The sequence below is a fragment of the Ursus arctos genome, unplaced genomic scaffold, assembly GCF_023065955.2.
Source record: "Ursus arctos isolate Adak ecotype North America unplaced genomic scaffold, UrsArc2.0 scaffold_5, whole genome shotgun sequence".
NCBI classification, from domain to species: domain Eukaryota; kingdom Metazoa; phylum Chordata; class Mammalia; order Carnivora; family Ursidae; genus Ursus; species Ursus arctos.
Window position 1 is genome coordinate 85,963,957 of NW_026623067.1, and position 18,595 is coordinate 85,982,551.

An 18,595-nucleotide genomic window follows, 5' to 3' on the forward strand; every position below is an offset into this window, starting at 1 on the left:
CATTTACCATGCAAATGGAAGGAAAGAGAAACCTGGGGTAGCAATACTTTTATCAGACAAAACAGACTCTAAAACAAAGACTGTAACAAGAGACAAAGAAGAATACTACATAATCATAAAGGGAAAAATTCAACAAAAAGATATAACAATTGTAAATTTTTATGCAACTAATATGGAAGGACCCAAATACATAAAGCAACTATTAGCAGACATAAAGGAAGAAATTGATAGTAATACAGTAATAATAGGGGACTTTCAATCCCACTTACAGCAATGGAGAGATCATCCATAGAGAAAATCAATAAGGAAACAGTGGCTTTGAATGAACATTAGACCAGATGGATCTAACAGAAATATTCAGAACATTCCATCCTAAAAAAGTGGAAAATATATTCTTTTCAAGTGCACATGGAATATTCTACAGAAGAGATCATATGTTGTGCCACAAAATAAGTCTCAACAAATTTAAAAAAAAACATATCATGCATCTTTTTGAACCACAAGGTATGAATCTAGAAATCAATCACAAGGGAAAAAAAAATCTGGACAGAACACAAATTCATGGAGGTTAAATAACATGCTACTAAAAAATGAATGAGTAAACGAAGAAATCAAAGAGGAAATAAAAAAATACACAGAGACAAATGAAAATAAAAGCACAACAGTCCCAAGATCTTTGGGATGCAGCAAAAGCTATTCTAAGAATGAAGATTGTAGTAATACAGGCCTACCTCATGAAGCAAGAAAAATCTCAAATAAACAACCTAAAATTAGAGATTACAGGAGCAAAGAAAAGAAGAACAAAGCCCAAAGCCAGTAGAAGTAAGGAAATAATAAAGGTTAGAGCAGAAATAAATGGAATGGAGACTAAAAAAAAAAAAAAAAAAAAAAAAAAAAAAAAAAAAAAAAAAAAGAACAGATCAATGAAACCAGAAGCCAATTCTTTGAAAAGATCAGCAAAATTGATAAACATTTAGCCAGACTCATTAAAAAAGAGAGGGGGGTAATCAAATAAATAAAATCAGAAGTGAAAGAGGAGAAATAACAATCAACACCACATAAATACAAAAGATTATAAGAGAATATTATAAAAAATTATATGCCAACAAATTGAACAATCTAGAGGAAGTAGATAAGTTCCTAGAACCATCTAAACTTTCCAAATCAGGAAGCAATAGAGAATTTAGACGGACTGATCACTAACAATGAAATTGAACCAATAATAAAAAAAAACTCCCAACAGGCAAAAGTTCAGGACTAGGTAGCTTCACAGGTGAATTCTACCCAACATTTAAGAGTCAATTCCTATTCCTTTCAAACTATTCCAAAAAACAGAAGAGGAAAGAAAGCTCCCAAATTCATTCTATGAGGCCAGCATAACCCTGATACCAAAACCAAAGACACTACAAACAAACAAACAAACACACAAACAAACAAACAACTACAGGTCAGGATCTCTGAGGAACATAGATGCAAAAATCCTCAACGAAACATTAACAAACCAAATTCAACAATACATTTAAAATTGCCCACAATCAAAGGATGCAAGGATGGTTTAATATTCACAGATCAATTGATATAATACATCACATTATAAAGGGAAGGATAGGGGCTCCTAAAGGGCCCAGTAGATTAGGTATCTGATTTTTTATTTTGGCTCAAGTCATGATCTCAGGGTGAGATCAAGCCCCACATAGGCTCTGCACTGAGAGTGGAGCTTGCTTAAGATCCTCTTTCTCTATCTCCCTCTGCCCCTCCCTCCACTCATGCTCGCATGTGCATGCTCACTCTTTCTCAGAAAAAAGAAAGGGAGAGAGAGAGAGAGAAAGGATAAAAACCATATGATCATTTCAATAGATGCAGAAAAAACATTTGACAACATACAGTACCCATTCATGATAAAAGCTCTCAAGAAAGTAGGTTTAAAGGAAACATAACTCAACACAATAAATGCCACATATGAAAAACCCACAGCTAACATCTTACTCAATGGTAAAAAACTGAGAGCTTTTCCTCTAAGGTCAGGAACAAGACAAGGATGTCCACTCTCACCACTTTTATTCAATGTAGTACTGGAAGTCCTACCACAGCAATCAAACAAGAAAAAGAAATAAAAGGCATCCAAATTGGTAAGAAAGAAGTAAAACTTTTACTACTTACAGATGACATGATGACAGATGACAGAAAACCCTAAAGACTCCACCAAAAAACTATTAGAACAGATAAATGAATTCGGTAAATTTGCAAGATACAAAATTAATACACAGAAATCTGTTGCATTTCTATACACTAATGATGAAGTAGCAGAAACAGAAATTAAGAAAATAATACCATTTATAATTGCACCAAACCTAGGAATAAACTTAACCAAGGAGGTAAAAGATGTATAACCTGGAAACTATAAAACATTGATGAAAGAAATTGAAGATGTCATAAACAAATGGAAAGATATTCCATGCTCATGGCGTGGGAGAGTCAATATTGTTAAAATGTCCATATTACCCAAAGCAGTGTACAGACTTAATGCAATCCCTATCAAAATACCAACAGCATTTTTCACAGAACTAAACAACAATCCCAAAATTTGTATGGAACCACAAAAGACCCCAAATAGCTAAAGGAATCTTGAAAAAGTAACATAAAACTAAAACTGTCATAATACCAGACTTCAAGATGTAGTACAAAGCTGTAGTAAGGAAAACAGTATGGTACTGGCACAAAAAGAGACACATACATCAGTGGAACAGATTAGAGAGACCAGAAATAAACCCATGATTATACAGTCAATTAATCTATGACAAAGGAGACAAGATATACAACGGGAAAACAGCAGTCCCTTCAACAAATGGTATTGGGAAAACCTGACAAATACATGCAAAGGAAAGAAATTGGACCACTTTCTTAAACCATATACAAAAGTAAACTCAAAATAGATTAGAGACCTAAATCTGAGACCTGAAACCATAAAATTTCTAGAAGAAAATATAGGCAGTAGTCTCTTTGACATCAGCCATAGAAATATTTTTCTAGTTATGTCTCCTTTGGCAAGGGAAGCAAAAACAAAATTAAAAGTACTGGGACCATACCAAAATACAAAAGCTTTTGCACAGTGAAGGAAACCACCAACAAAACAAAAAGATAACTTACTGAATGGAAGAATATATTTACAAATAATATATTCAGTAAGGGGTTAAATCCAAACTATATAACAAACTGATACAACTCAACACCAAAAAAACCCAAATAATCCAATTAAAAAATAAGCAGAGGGCCTGAAGAGACATTTTCCAAAGAAGACATACAGATGGCCTACAGACACATGAAAAGATGCTCAACATCACTCATCATCAAGGAAATGCAAATTGAAACTGTATTGAGATATCACCTCACACCAGTCAGAATGGCTAAGACAAAGAACACAAAATATAACAAGTGTTGGCAAAGATATGGAAAAAAGGAGCCATTGTGCACCGTTGGTGGGAATGTACGCTGGTGCAGCTACTGAGGAAAATAGTGTGAAGTTTCCTTAAAAAACTCAAAATAGAATTACCATATATTCAGTAATTCCACTACTGGGTATTTGCCCAAAGAAAATGAAAACACTGATTCAAAAAGATATATGCAACCCTATGTTTACTGCAGCATTATTTATAATAGGCAAGATATGGAAGTAACTCAAGTGTCCATCAATAGATAAAGGCATAAAGAAGAAGTGGTATATATACACAATGGACTATTATTGAGCCATAAAAAAGAATGAAATCTTGCCATTTACAACAATATGGATGGACCTACAGGGTATAATGCTAAGAGAAATAAGTTAGGGAAAGACGAATATCATATGATTTCACCAATATGTGGAATTTAAGAAACAAAACACATGAAGAGAAAAAGAGACAAACAGAAAACAGACCCTTAACTCTACAGAACAAACTGATGGCTACCAGAGGGCAGGTGGGGGGAGGGATGGGGGATATAGGTGATGGAGATTAAGGAGCACACTTACCATGATGAGCAGTGAGTAGTGTATAGAATCGCTGAATCACTCTATTGTACACCTGAAACTAACATAACACTTGATGTTAGTTATACTTGAATAAAAAAAAAATTAGAAGACTTCAGTAACTGATAGGATACAGACACTGTGTGGGAAGGAGGAGGCAAAGGCAAACATGAGCTTTCAAGTCTCAGTGAGGAGAAAACATTGACTTGGAGGGATGGGAAGGGGGCACAGGGAACATGATAGGCAAGTGTTAGCAAGACAGCCATTGATAGAGGGATATTCAACTAGATGATCAAGTTGTGAGGGTGAAGCTCTGAAAAAGTGCTAGGGAAGAAAATTTGGGGATTCACCTTAAAAAGGGGATAGTCGAAAATGATGAATGAGAACTGAAAGAAAGAAAAAGGAAACCCAAACAAGCCTGGGTATTTGGGGTGAAGGTGTTTGGGCACAGACAGCTAAAAATCCAGAAAGTTGTCTCATGAAGAAGAAGAGAATCTCCTCAGAGCACTGTCATCCTGAAGCTTCAGGGGCAAGTTGGGATCAGTGAAACTAGAAGCTTTAGGAAGGATAGAATAAGAACGGCTAACTCCAGACGATTGTAGGAAACTAATATTAAAAAGTGATTAGAGGAGATTTCTTGAATCTTTGTAAGAACCATTTAGTCATTGAGTGGGAGGACAAACAAGGAGTTGAGGAAAAAATAGGACAAACAAGGAGTTGAGGAAAAAATAGGAAAAAATAGTTGTAGACCCACTCTTTAAGAAACCCAGCAGTAAAAGTATGGTGAGAAATATAACAATAACTAGAGGGTGCTGTAGAACAAAAGAAAGGTCTGTTTTCTGTTTCCATGTACCTTAAGAAAATTTATTTTCCAAGGGGCAAGTACCAGATTGATACTTAAAAGGAAACAACCAGATTTCTATAACATGTGGCCATTTGTAGTCATAGTAGAGGTTGTTTGTCTAGATTATTTGACTTGGGCTCTTTCACGACTCAGTAAATGTCCATTTTTGTGGCTTTCTGAAAGACATTCACCACCATGGCACAGTCAGCAAATAACAATAAATTCTTTATTCTCTGTTGCCATCATGGTCATCAACGTTGACCACTCCTGCCCAGTGGATGTCAGTTCTGCTGCAGAAAGAAAATGAGAAATTGGAAAGGAAATGTATACTTCAGTCCCACACAGAGATCTGAAGCGCTGGATCTAGACTTGTGCTCTTTTCAGAATTTGGATTAGAAAATAGGCAGAGATGGAATCTTGGAGAACAGCGCCTCTGGCATTATGACTCACTATTTGAGGATTTCATTAGGAGGGGAAGTAACATGTCCTTCAGTCAGTCATCAGGAAATCACAACTGCCGGCTTATTCCACCAAATCCTGCAGAATTTAGCTGGAGAGGGTAAGAGTCTAGGGGTGGAAACTTCAACATTGTAATTACTTCCTTACCTAAATCCAATCTTTTCTACTTCAGGTCATGAAAACACATATTTTTAGATGGATTGATAGACACACACACACATACAGAGTGTATGTATATTATCTTTTCATAAACATTTACCTGTCAATGTCTGTAACTTAGGGTGCCTTTAAATAAAATCTCAACTGAATTAACCTAAAATAAAATGTTCTCTATACAAGTTCCCAAAAGATGAACCCTAAGAAAGACTACTCAAATTCATTCCAGAGAAAATGGGGAATAAATGAGAATACCAGGTAGATTTAGAGGGTTATTTTGATGAACTGATTTCTATATAATATAAAGGAAGATTAGAGCTCATAGGGTTCTGCATTTTAAAATAAATCACTGCATGGAAGCAGAGGAAATATTACTAAGAATTTTGCTCTGATGTCTGCTTAACACTTTCCTCCCTTTATAGAATTCAAAATTTCAGAAGGAAAACACAATTTAGGCAGTCCTTTTACTCATTCAGCAAAAAAGGCATTGAGGACCTCCCGTGAGCCAGGCACAATGTTAGGCTCTAGGAGAAGATGGTGAACAAAAAGAGACCTTTCTCACTCATGGAACTGAGGGACTAGTGGGGATGGGAGAGCAGTCAACCAATCGTGGCACTGAGGAATGTTTTACAAACTGAGGTATGTGCTTTAAAAGGGAAGAATGGAGTCCTATAAAAAGTAAAGAACAAAGGAGCCCAGGTGGGGGTGCAGAAAGGGCTCTTTGAGCTGAGATCTAACGAACAAGGTTGAGTTGAAGCTAATGGAGAAAGGGAGGGGAGTGTTCGAGACCCAGGGAAGAGCATACCCAGAGCAGGACCCCAGCCCCACGCTTAACCCCCACAGGGGCCTAGCCTAAACAGCTCCTAGTTAAGGATTTGGTCTTTATTCCAAGAACAGTGGGAAGCCATTCAGGGGTTTTCGGGAGGTTGGTGACATGATCAGATTTGTGTTTTGAAAAGAGCACTCTGGCTGCAATGTTGAAAACAAATTGGAAAGACATTGTCTAAAAGCCATTGTTTCACTGAGTAAACGCTAAGGCCTGCAGCTGTCACAGTCACTTACCTGTGGTCAGCTGACCCCATGAATACTTTTCTGCACCCCTGTGGACATTTGGAAGCTATTTTAGATGGAGGATTAGGAATTTCTTGATCCTGGATTATTATATGATTATGTCAACGTTTGGAAGAGAGACACAATGCCTTTCTGTCTGCTCAGAATTTTGACTGGCGTAACTCTCATAACCGGCCTAACAAACAAACTTCTGCATTTCGCAGTCAGGGGCAATATCATGTCACCCTCTCTTCCTTCCACCTCTGTCACTGTACATGCTCCCGGTCTTTCCAGTTTCCCTCCTGCACTTTGACTTTCCATGTGTCAAGGACTCATGTCAGACTCCTCCTATCTCTGACTTCCCTGGTCTCCCATCATACCTAGACCCCTGGGCGGTTATTTCAACAGGAGGCCTGACTGCACAAGGCTGGGGGAGGAATGGCAAGAGCAGGGCAGAGCCTTGGATACCATTCAGGATCCAGTCATCCTGACCAGTTTGTCACATTGTCTTAGAAAGGCCTACCTGCAAAGGCCCATTTACCAAATTTCAACTAATGGGGACTAAAACCATGAGTGAGCAATTGCCCTCATCAGAACCCCGAGTCACCCCCAGGCTACTTTGGGAGTAGTCCTGAAGCCTTAGGCAGTCTCAGCTGAAGTACATGGAGGGAAGCAGGGACAGGGAACCAGGTGAGTCCTGATGACCCCACCCTGCCTGTCACTATACCTGCCACAAAATGTTGCTGGAGAGCTGATTTGCGTAGAGTCCATCCAAAACTATGTTCTGCCATGTGTAAAACTCTTCAACATTCCAGTCAGGTGTCCATCACTTGGTACCACTAATATGGCTTTAATTGTTGTCTTCCTTACATGGAACCTGAGCAGACTCCTCTCTTAACTTTCACTAACTTAAGCTCATTGTGGCCTTTGCCACCACACAGAAGGCTACTCTTTCCTTGACAAGATGGTCTGTTAATACTTTAAGTGTGGTAGTATGCCTCCTAATCTTCTCCAGGCTGAAGCTCCCCATCTCCTTGTAGGGGTGCTTCTCTGGTGAGGTTTCCAGGGTCCTGTTGTCCTGGCTGTACTTCACTGGATTTGCTGAGAGTTTAAGAAATACCATTCTTTATTATTATTTGTGTATAACACCCAGTGCACCATGCAATAATCATGGAACATTACATCAAAAACTAAAGATATACTGTATGGTGACTAACATAACAAAATAAAAAATTATTATAAAAAAATAAAAATAAATGTCTGCAAATTAAAAAAAATAAAAGAAATACCATTCTTAAGATGTGTGTAATTGACTGATAAAACACGCTTGTCTCAATTGAGTTTATGCTTGTATCCATTCTTCTCAAACCAGTTCTTTTCCATCAGGGTACAAAATCTGAAACAGACACCATAGCTCTTCTCTTTGGGAAATAATATTAGTTCCTTTGTTTGGGCACCACAAGTCTAAGAGCTCTCTAACTCCAGTCCAATCTACCCCAGGTTAGTTAAAATTCCAAATACACATCCAGAAGAGATTATCCCCTGTTCCTGCTCAGATCTAACTCAGTCTTTGAATCATGAAGTTGGGGAACAGAGTATGGTTGTCTGCTTTTCTGTATCATAGCTCTTCCTCCTTCATCCTAGCTGCTGTTCCTAACCACTCCAGGGTTGCACTGGAGGAGAAAAGACTAAGGGAAACTGGTTGGTGCAGTTAAGTCTGTTGATGACTTCTAGGCATAATGGATATGCAAAGCTTATGCTTTCTCGCATGTGGTACTTTCACATGTTCTTCTGAGATGCCCTGCTGGTGACATCTAAACTTCTCAAAAGCGTGGTCCACAAATGATGAAGTTATTATCACCTGGGAACTTGTTAGAAATAACATTTTGGGGCCTCTCCATCCTAAGGAGTCAGAAATTCTAGGAGTATGGCCTAGGAATCTGTTTTAATAAGCCCCCTGGGTGATTCTAATGCAGGCTAAAGTTTGAGAGGCACTGATCTGAAAGTGGTTCCTCTCCTCTGCTAGCCACTTACAACCCTGGTCATGCCTTAGGTTTCTGGGCACATTGCCCCTCTAGTTCTGTGTTTTCCTGCTGTGGTGAGCCCACAAATCTCCTGTAGCCCAGGATACTACACTTTCCCTACAGTTAGCGACTGTAGAGTTCCCTCCCAACATTATCTTCTCATTGCTGTTCTCCTCAGAGGTCCCTACACCTAAATTGTCCATCTTAGACTCATGGGAATATGAGGATGTGAGCATCTCTGTGTGCCAAGCTTTGGGAGATATGTGCCAAGCTCTCAAGGAGTTCTCTTGAAGCCTCCCTCTCTTGGCTTAAGGAGATTGTGCTCCTCTTTTGTCTTCTCCTGAGGTGGGTGATGGGCTCATGTTGACCAAACTGGACTTATGGTCTCTTAGCATGTTCCACAGAAGTGATCCAGCACATCCCTTTGGGATATGGGAGAACTTGATACCTCTTCTATTATTCATGTCTTTGAGGCCTGTTGCAAAAATTCAAGACAATAGAAGAGTTATATTTAATATCATTTGGACATGGCAACCAAAACTCCATCTGATAGGATGGTTGTGCTTTATTCTGCCTGCTAATTTTAGTAATACAGTCCAAGTTCACATTGGCTACATCGTATCAGTGATATATAAGGGATATATGTCAATTCCCTTAAATCATTTAACTTATGCTCCTGTTAAGTCATGTCTCCTCAAATTTATTCTTAGCTGGTCTTTGTGTCAGTTTTAAAATAGATTTATGCTTCTCTTCTACATTTACGATGGTATGTGCCTCTCCTATATTCTTATATTCATATATTGCTAAGCTCATGGTACTTTCCAGACATTGCCTTGCCTAATATTCAGGCTATCTGTCCAACTATGCTACACACTTTCAGGTGACATAATCACTGTTCCTGATGATCAGAATTAAGAAGAGATTACTAATTCCTTGATCAATTCCTCTATATATGAGAGATGAAATTATCATCACGCAAATGAAGAATTTATCGGATGTTTTGCTGTTATTGCATTAAATATCCTACAAATGCTCATTATGCATATGTGCTATTCATCCTTCCTGGCTGGGCACTCACTGCTGCTTGGCAATTGATTTCTTACCTGTTCTTTATTGTTTTTCCATGGAGCTTATACCAAATCTTTACTCCTTAAAATCCAGCCACCATTTATTCCCATCATACCCCCAACACAGGGGATTCCCCATCCATTTAACTAAAAATATTAACGTCAGGCAATATGAGCTCCCTCAACTTCTCCCTTCTTGACCTCAAAATCTCTCCATATTTTGATTCTTTTACTCTCTCTTTGTTGTTACCTCAGAAGACAGCCCTCCTATGCTTACCAAGACCATGCCTTCATCTTTGTCACATTTTCTCACCGAGTTACATTTCTTTTGAGTCCTTAATGTGTCTCTCTCTACTAGACCCATTATATTAGCCAAAAAAGTTTAAGTCTCACATCCTACAAACCAACTAACAAGAAAACATCCCTTGACCCTCAAGTTGCCATCATGTCACTTTCCTTTGCTTCACTCTGTCTATTCAGTTTTTTCCATTCTCCTGATAACTTTCCACTCAAAGGTAGTCAATGATCTCCTAAACATCAGATCCAAAGGTCATTTCTTATTTTTCATTTTCCTGGAACCTTAGTCTTATCATGTTACACTTTATATTCCTGACTATTTCCTGGGTACATGATAAGTCCTCAATATATATCAGTCCTGTTATCATAATAGCATCAACTTCAAAACTGTTCTCCCTACTGATAATCTCTCTACTCACCATTTGTTCCATTGCCAGAATTATTTTCCTGAAGGAAACTCAACTTTGCTTAAATATCTTAAATAATCTAGCCCCAGTATCCATTTCCAGCCTTACCGTCTAGTGTTTCTTGACATACCAACCAAAGTGGATGACACAAAATGGAACCATTTCCTCTTTTCCAAAGAAAATGTTTTCATTTCTTCAAGTTTTGCTTTTTCACTTTGAACTTCTCTTCCTTCCAAGTTCTTTATGTCATAGTACTACTTATTCTTTAAGATCCATCACAAATGCTACCTCCATGAAGCCTTGCCTGGTTCCTTTAAGTGATAACTTCTTTCACCTCTAAATTTCTATAGTTGACTGGCATCCCTCATGTTCTACATTCAGATATACAAACGTGAATAATTACTAAATTTAGAGAGCATATCATCTTTCCAAAATGACTACATCTTTTCTATGCAGGGAAAACAATATAAACCACTCCACCTTTCTTGTCTTGCATTAGTTTAGACAAAACACCATCTGAGAACTGGGAAAACCATAATTTTCTTTAATGTTTTGCCTGTAATTTGTAAAACAACAGAAAATATTCCTGTGGACATGTTTAAAATTTTTCCCAGATGCCATAATTTCAGCACTATATGGCAATGTCTTCATGACACCCACTGAATATCCAGATGCTGAAAGAGTCTGGAGGACCGGAACAAAAATGATTAGCAATTTTGGAAATAGGCTCTATGTGGAAGTAATTTATATATAAAGGAGGAGGAGGACAAAGAGAAGGAGGAGGGCAAATTATCTGACTCAGAAAAGAAAAGGTAGGGGCAGGAAATGTTAGCAATTAGTTTCTGAGTGTCTGAAAAAACTATTATATGAGTGACAGTGAGCAGCTGTTTCATGTTCCTACTCAGAGGAGAACAAATGCTTTGGGCTATTGCAACAGAGAATACAAAGAGACATTAGGAAGAGTCTCCAGACTCTAAAATTGGGAAAATTGTGGGGTATGATAGCATGTTGTCAAAGAAAGGAAGAGACATCTTTCCATGGCTGGAAGAAAAGATAATGGAGATAAAGCTCATTTAGGGTTTTATTTCAATGAGGTCATACATATGGAGAAAGAAATAATTCTAACTCACAGTATATGATGAAGCTCTTCATAAAATATAAGTTAGGAATCTAATCTATCCTCAAGGAGGAAGAAAAGTTCTGAGAATATGACACTGTGGTAGATGCACAGTCTTCACGATGATATTCTGTTTACTTCTCCTAGATCACCCACTTCCTAGCTTTGTGACCTTGGAGAAATTATTCAACTGCTTTAAGAACCCATTTTCTCATCTGCAAAATGGGGATAACAGTTGTGCCTCCTTCACAAAGTCATGAGTAATCGCTGAGATGATGTTCAATAAATGTTAATTTTTATTATTTTATTAGATATGTAGAACTTTACAGATACTACGTTAGGAATATTCCCAGTCATCTCCTTTACAGAGCTATCATCCAAGCGCTGTACAAGATAGGATGATATGATGACTTTTCACCAGAGTTCTGTTCTTTAATTAAAAATGAAAGCCCTAGGTATCAAAGACCAGCCTGCTGAGTTTCCATACCTTTCCCAACCACGAGACATTTCCCTGATGTCTGCAGCACGTCTTTGACGTCTGGGACAGAAGACCAATTTGCCTCCACCCCCACGTGGCTCCACCTGTCACCATTATTATGTGATCTTTATAAAATTAAGCTGAGAATGCACCAACTTTTTTTCATCATGCTTTCAACCAAAGTCATTAAGCTTACAGATATGGTGTCTGCTTAATAAAATGAATGGATAAAGGAAAAAATTCCTATATTTAATTTCACATCTTCAAAAACAGTATTTATACCAACTAATGTATTCATGTTCAATCTGAGCAATAATGTATTTCTCATCATCTGATGAACTTGTGATAGAGGTCTATTTGTAGCCAGTGTTTAATAAACAAAGTATATTTTCCTCTCAGTCATTGCTTCTGTCTTCCTTTACCATTTACCTTCAGAAAAAGCCATTTTCTCAAGGATCCCAGAATATGAATCCTTTAACACTTCTCTGTTTATATCAAGTGAAGACATCATCATTCTGATCTTGGCAGTAGTTATTCTATATCAATATAGACACCTGGTAAGATTTCAATTCCCCATTTGAGAGTCAGTTAAAAAGCACAGAATGCTACCTATGTGGTTGTATTAGAGTTTGTGTATATGTGTGTGTGTGTGTGTGTGTGTGTGTGTATATACATAAACATTTCCTTTTTTAAGGAAAGTTTGGATTCTCAGGAGCAAGGATAATGAGGCATATGATCCATTCTTAGCGAAACAAAGAGTTCAGTACAAAGTGTTATGTGTAGCTTAATGTGAAAATATATTAATGACTATGTCTATGCTAATAGTGAAATTAAAAAATCCAGATTGTAGGATTGAATTTATATGGCTGAGTCAGAAAGAGGCATCATAATTGGAATTTCAACAACATGTTTGGGTGATAGAAATCAGTGGGGCATGACAAGCTTTACTTTGAGTTATACATAAAGATAGCTTAGGACTGGAATGAGACATACATGATGTATAAAGGAATCCTTCGACACTATGAAAATAGTTTACCACTGTGAAGAGAAAAGGGGAAGGTTAAATTACTTTGGCTCAAAACCCCATGTAATGCAAAAACCAATTGAACCAACTTTGTTTTCCAGATGTCTTCAGAATTGCATGATTGCTGAAGTTGGAGGAGTATCTGAAGATTTCAGGGTATGCATTGTACTTTGCTACAGAAACAGCAGCCATAATGATAAATGTTTTAAATTATCCTAGGATGGACAAAGGAACTACTATTGCATAGATTTAGTAAAGCATTCTCTTATAGAAGATGCCTACAATGTCAGTCTTTGGAGTAAGAAGCATTTGAGTTTGAGCCCTAGCACCACCACTTACTCTGCTGGACCTCGAGAAAGTCCTTCATCTCACTAAGCTTTAGGTTCCTCGCCTTTAAATTGAACACAATAGCAAGGGGCTGATGTGAGGTTTAATGAGATATGAATAAAGCCCTTAGCACAGGTTTGGCGGCACAGAGTAAGGGCTCAATAAATGTGAGCTGTGATGTTGTAATGATCAAGGTGAAAATGATGAAAAAGGGGAGGAGGAAGAGAATGAAGAAGAAAATCAGCAAGACCCAAATCTATAATTCTTTTAAAAGAGACTCCCGAGGCAGGCACCTGGGTGGCTCGTTGGTTAAGCGTCTGACTCTTGGTTTTGGCTCAAGTCACGATCTCATGGATCATGATCTCATGGGTCGTGAGACTGAGCCCCATGCTCAGTGGGGAGTCTGCTTGAGATTCTCAGCCACTGCCCCTCCTCCTGCACATGTGCTCACTCTCTCTCTCACTTTCTCTAAAATAAATAAATAAATCTTTAAAAAAAATAAGAGAGAGAGGGAGAGACTCCTGAGAAACAATTGTCTGGTAAAAAAATGGGAAAATCCTTTTACTAACATTAAAATATAGTGCAGCATTTAGGTTCATTCCTTTATCTGTCCTTGTAGAAAAATAGTCACTGTAAAATGGGGCCATATGTATTTTGTCAGAAGGGCAAGAGGAATTTTTTAAACCTGAAATTAAAAACAAACCTTAAATAGAGTGTTTTAAAACATCTGTCCTTTGGCCAAAACCCTATATAACTAAGAGTTTATTAAAGAAAGCAGTTTCTTCACTTTCTCTAATCTGTAGGAACAGTGGAGATGGAGTGTGGCACATCAAAAGTTAAGGCTCAATGAACAGGCTTTCTTGCAATTGACAAGCTGATCCCAAAATTTATATGGAAATGTGAAAGACTTTGAATATTCAGAGCAATCTTGAAAAAGAAGAACAAAGTTGGAGGACTTACACTACCTGATTTCAATATTCTGGGAAGCTACAGTAATCAAGACACTGTGATACTGGCATAAAGATTGACAGAGCAATGGAACAGAATAGAGGCTACAGTGATAGACTCCCACTTAGGTGGTCGTTTGGTTTTCAACAAGATGCCAAAGTTATCCAATAGGGAAAGGACATTCTTATCAATAAATGGTAAAATAAATAAAAGGAAATAAATATCAATAAATTGGATATACACATGGAAAAAGGGTGAACCTTGGCCCCTCCCTCACACTATACACATAAATTAATTCAAGATGGATAGTAGACTTAAACATAAAAGCTAACACCATAAACTTTTAGAAGATAAATTTTGAAAGGCAGGAGAATATCCTTATGATTTGGAGGTAGGTTAATTTTTTTTTTTTAAAGATAGAACAACAACAACAAAAAAAAACCCAAAAAATCACTAACCATGAAAGAAAAAAAAATGATAAAGTTGACTTCATCAAATGAAAAGATTCTCTCACCAGAAGACACTGCTAAGAAAATGAATAGGCAAACTGAAGACTGGAAGAAAATCTTTGCAAAACATATATCTGCTGAAAAGACTGGTATCCAGGAGATAAAGAACTTCTACAACTCAGTAACATAAAGTCAAATAACTCAATAAGGAGGGGGTTTGAAGACACTTTCCGAAAGAAGATATAGGAATGGCCAAAAGTACATAAAAAAAATGTTTAATATCATTAGTCATCAGAGAAATGCAACTTAAAACTACAATGAAATACCATTACATATCCACAATGAATGTTAAAATTAAAAAGACAAACAATACCAAAAGTTGACAAAGATGTAGAGTGATCAGATCTCTCATCTGGTATTGGTAGGAGCAAAAAAAATGGTACAATCTAGAGTAGGTACAAGCTACTTTATGTCTATCTATAGAAATTCTACTCCTAGGTATTTACTCAAAGAAATTAAAGCATGTGTCCACAAAGGCATCTATGATAATGTTCATAGATTTATTTATAACAGCTAAAAACTGGAAGTAGTTCATCAACAGAACCATATAGAAAAGAACTCTGCTCTATTTGTACAATGGAATACTACTCAGCAATAAAAAGGGAGAAAACTAAGGGGCTCCTGGGTAGCTCAGTCGTTTAATCATCCAACTCTTGATTTTGGCTCAGGTCATGATCTCAGGGTCATGAGACTGAGTTCCACGTTGGGCTCCTCACTGGGCATGGAGCCTGCTTTGGATTTTCTCTCCCTCTCCCTCTGCCTCTCCACCACTCATGCTCTCTTAAAAAAAAAAAAAAATGAGGGGACTATATTGAATGAATCTCAAAACCAATGCTGAAGGAAAGAATCCTCACACAAAGATTCCACTTTCAGAAATTTCAGAAAAGGCAAAACTAATATATGGTGGAAAATGTCAGAAAAGTGAGTGCCTGAGTTAAGCAACAATATACTGGAAATGGGCATGTGGTGACTTTCTGCCTTACTGGTAATGTTCTACATTGGGATAGGGGTTTGGGTTAAACAGGTACATACGTTTGTCAGAGAATGTTTACTTAAGATTTGTGCATTTCATTATATGTAAATTTTGCCTCAAATAAAATCCCTGTAAACAAATACTGAAACTCAGCTAATGATATGCATGCTGAAATGTTTGGGGAGAAGTATACTGATGTTTGAACTGGCTTTGTAATACATCAACAAATAAGATGGATGGATAGATGCATTAAGGGGTGGATAGATGGACTGTTATGTGATAAAGTAGGTATAGTAAAATGTTAATGGCATAATCTAAGTAGAGGGTATGGGAGGGTTCACTGTAAAATTCTTTTAACTTTTCTATAAGCTTGAACATTTTCTTAATAAGATGTTGGGGGGGGGATGTTAAGGCTGAACGGGTAGCCAAGACCCAGATGAGTGAGTTTGGTCCTTCTCCATTGAATATAAAATATGGAGCCATGAAGGTTCTAAACAAGGCAGCGCTATACTCAGATTTACATTTTAGAATGACCTCTCTTCCTGAAGTGAACAGGTTGAATTATAGGCATAGGGGTAGGAACTAATTTTAGGCTAGGAGACCAGTTAGGAAACTATTTCAGTATCTTTGTGAGAGATTTAATGGGGTAAGTTCTATAAAATGATAGTAGGTGACAGTTTGATATTGGGGGAGAGGGCAAGGTAGGAGTTCAAGATGGTTCCCAGATTCCCAGTATTGTTCACAGAGTGAATGGCAGTGATAACCTCTGAGAGAAAACAGAGATGAAGCAAATGAGAGGTTGGGTGTAGGGGGTGAGAAAAGATGTTTCATTTCCATATTAGACACGTTGACTTTGAGGTTCACTCTGGTTCTCTGAGGTGAAGATGTCCAAGTGGCTTTAGTAATATGGCTCTAGAGCTCAGAGAAGATGTTTAGGTTGGAGATGTGGATTTTAAAATCATTAACTAAATGATGGTAGTTGAAGCCATGCCAATGAATGAGACTGTCCATGGAGAGAACATAAATGAGAGAGCCCTAAGGTTACTGACACTTTAGGGGTTGGCTGAGAAAGAGGATAAAGGAAATGAGGCCAAGGAGGAAAAATGTAGAGAATTATCTGTGGTTCTCAAAAGTACAAATGACAAAATTCATATAGAGGAGGGTACAAATAACTCTGTTATAGCTTTTGGGGTAGGAAGGAGGCAGGTCAGGAAAGTTTTCACATAAGAAATGTCACTTGAATAGGGTAAAGGGTGAATGGGAGTTTTCCATGCACACAAGGGAGATAAAAGAAAGGCAAAAAGAACAACTTGATAGGCCAGAAGTGTCAAAGACTATTCGGGGGATTTCAGGCCATGTCTTTTTGACTCTCATTTGAAGATCGAAATGTGCCATTATCACCGAAAAGGAGATTGTTGGAATACAGTTGTGGGGTTTGGAGGATCAGCCTTTGTACTTCTCCCTGATTTAAACCAGTAGTTTTCAATCCCTGAGCATCAGAATCCCCTGAAGCGCTTGTTAAAGCACAGATCGCAGGGTCCCACTCGCTGAGAGTCTGATACGCTGTGTGTGTGTAGACCCGATGATCCGTATTTTTAGTAAGATGCTGCTGGTCCACAACCACACTCGGAACCGCTGAGAACTGCAGGGAGGGAGAGGAGCCGTACAATCCTCCAGGGTCAGCTTCTCTGAGCAGGTCTTTCCTGTCAGAAGGGACTAGTCATACCAGGATAAGGGACAATTCCCACCACATAGTCTTCACATCCTTCTCAGGATTTTGTTTGCTTCTTTGCTTGTTTTTGTTTTTGTTTGTTTGTTTCTTATCTAATATTCAACTTACAGGAATTTGGGAAATTTTTGAGGCTGAGGTCTCTTCAACAAAATGGACTCATACTCATGCTGAGTCCCAGGGCCTCATCTGCCCACACACCCTGGTGACACATGTAAGAGAAAATGACTGCCATGCACTCCTCCCCATCCCTGGCTGCTCCGTGGAATGGATGGCTGGAAGAGATTAGCAGACTGAGCCTACCTGATAACAATATTTGTTGGGTGTTTTGTACATTTTAAAGTACATTGATATCAATTTATCATTTTACCTTCCTGATAAGCCAGCACTGTTATTACTGGTAGATTTTTTTTTTTTAAAGCCAAAAAACCAAACAAGCACGAAGAGATGATGATGTGTCAAAATCTCTACAACAGTTCCTGGTCTAGTGGTGACCCCATTGACACCACAAGCCTCTCCTAGAAAACGGTGACAGTGTTTGTTAATTTCAAATTTATCTCTTCCACAGGAGTGCAACATATCAACAGCACCATCTAATGCAAATATCCCAAAATTAATCAGGGATTGTATGTGGTCCAGGGCAACGGCGGACTGATAGATTCCGGCCGCATGCCACCTCTGGGCTGGAGAAGTAGCGCAGGACAACACAGCATTTCAGAACAACCGTAATGAAGTTCTTCTCTGTAATCTCCATTTCCACTTGCAACAGCATCATGACTACTTCTATATTCTAAATGGAAATGTCTTTGGTTTTGCTTTAGCAAAAGCACTAAAGCTCACTCCCAAAATTACTTCTGCCATTTTAATATCTTTAAAACTGTCTGTAGACGATATATATATATTACCATAAACTAATAAAAGTCAGCTTGAGAAAAAGTGAACATTTTGAGTCATGGTAAAGTCAAGGGACACTCATTCAGTCTCTTTTTCAATACTTATGAGTACTTCCTATGTCAGGCACTGTGCTAAGCACTGTGAATATTGAGATTAATATTAACAAGCTACAGTCCTTGTCTTCAAGGAGTTTATAATTTATTCCCCTTGGTTAAACAAAAATACACCAGATTAAGAACGACTATGCAAAACGAACCCAAGAGAAGCCTTTCAACAGTGACTGAGAGCC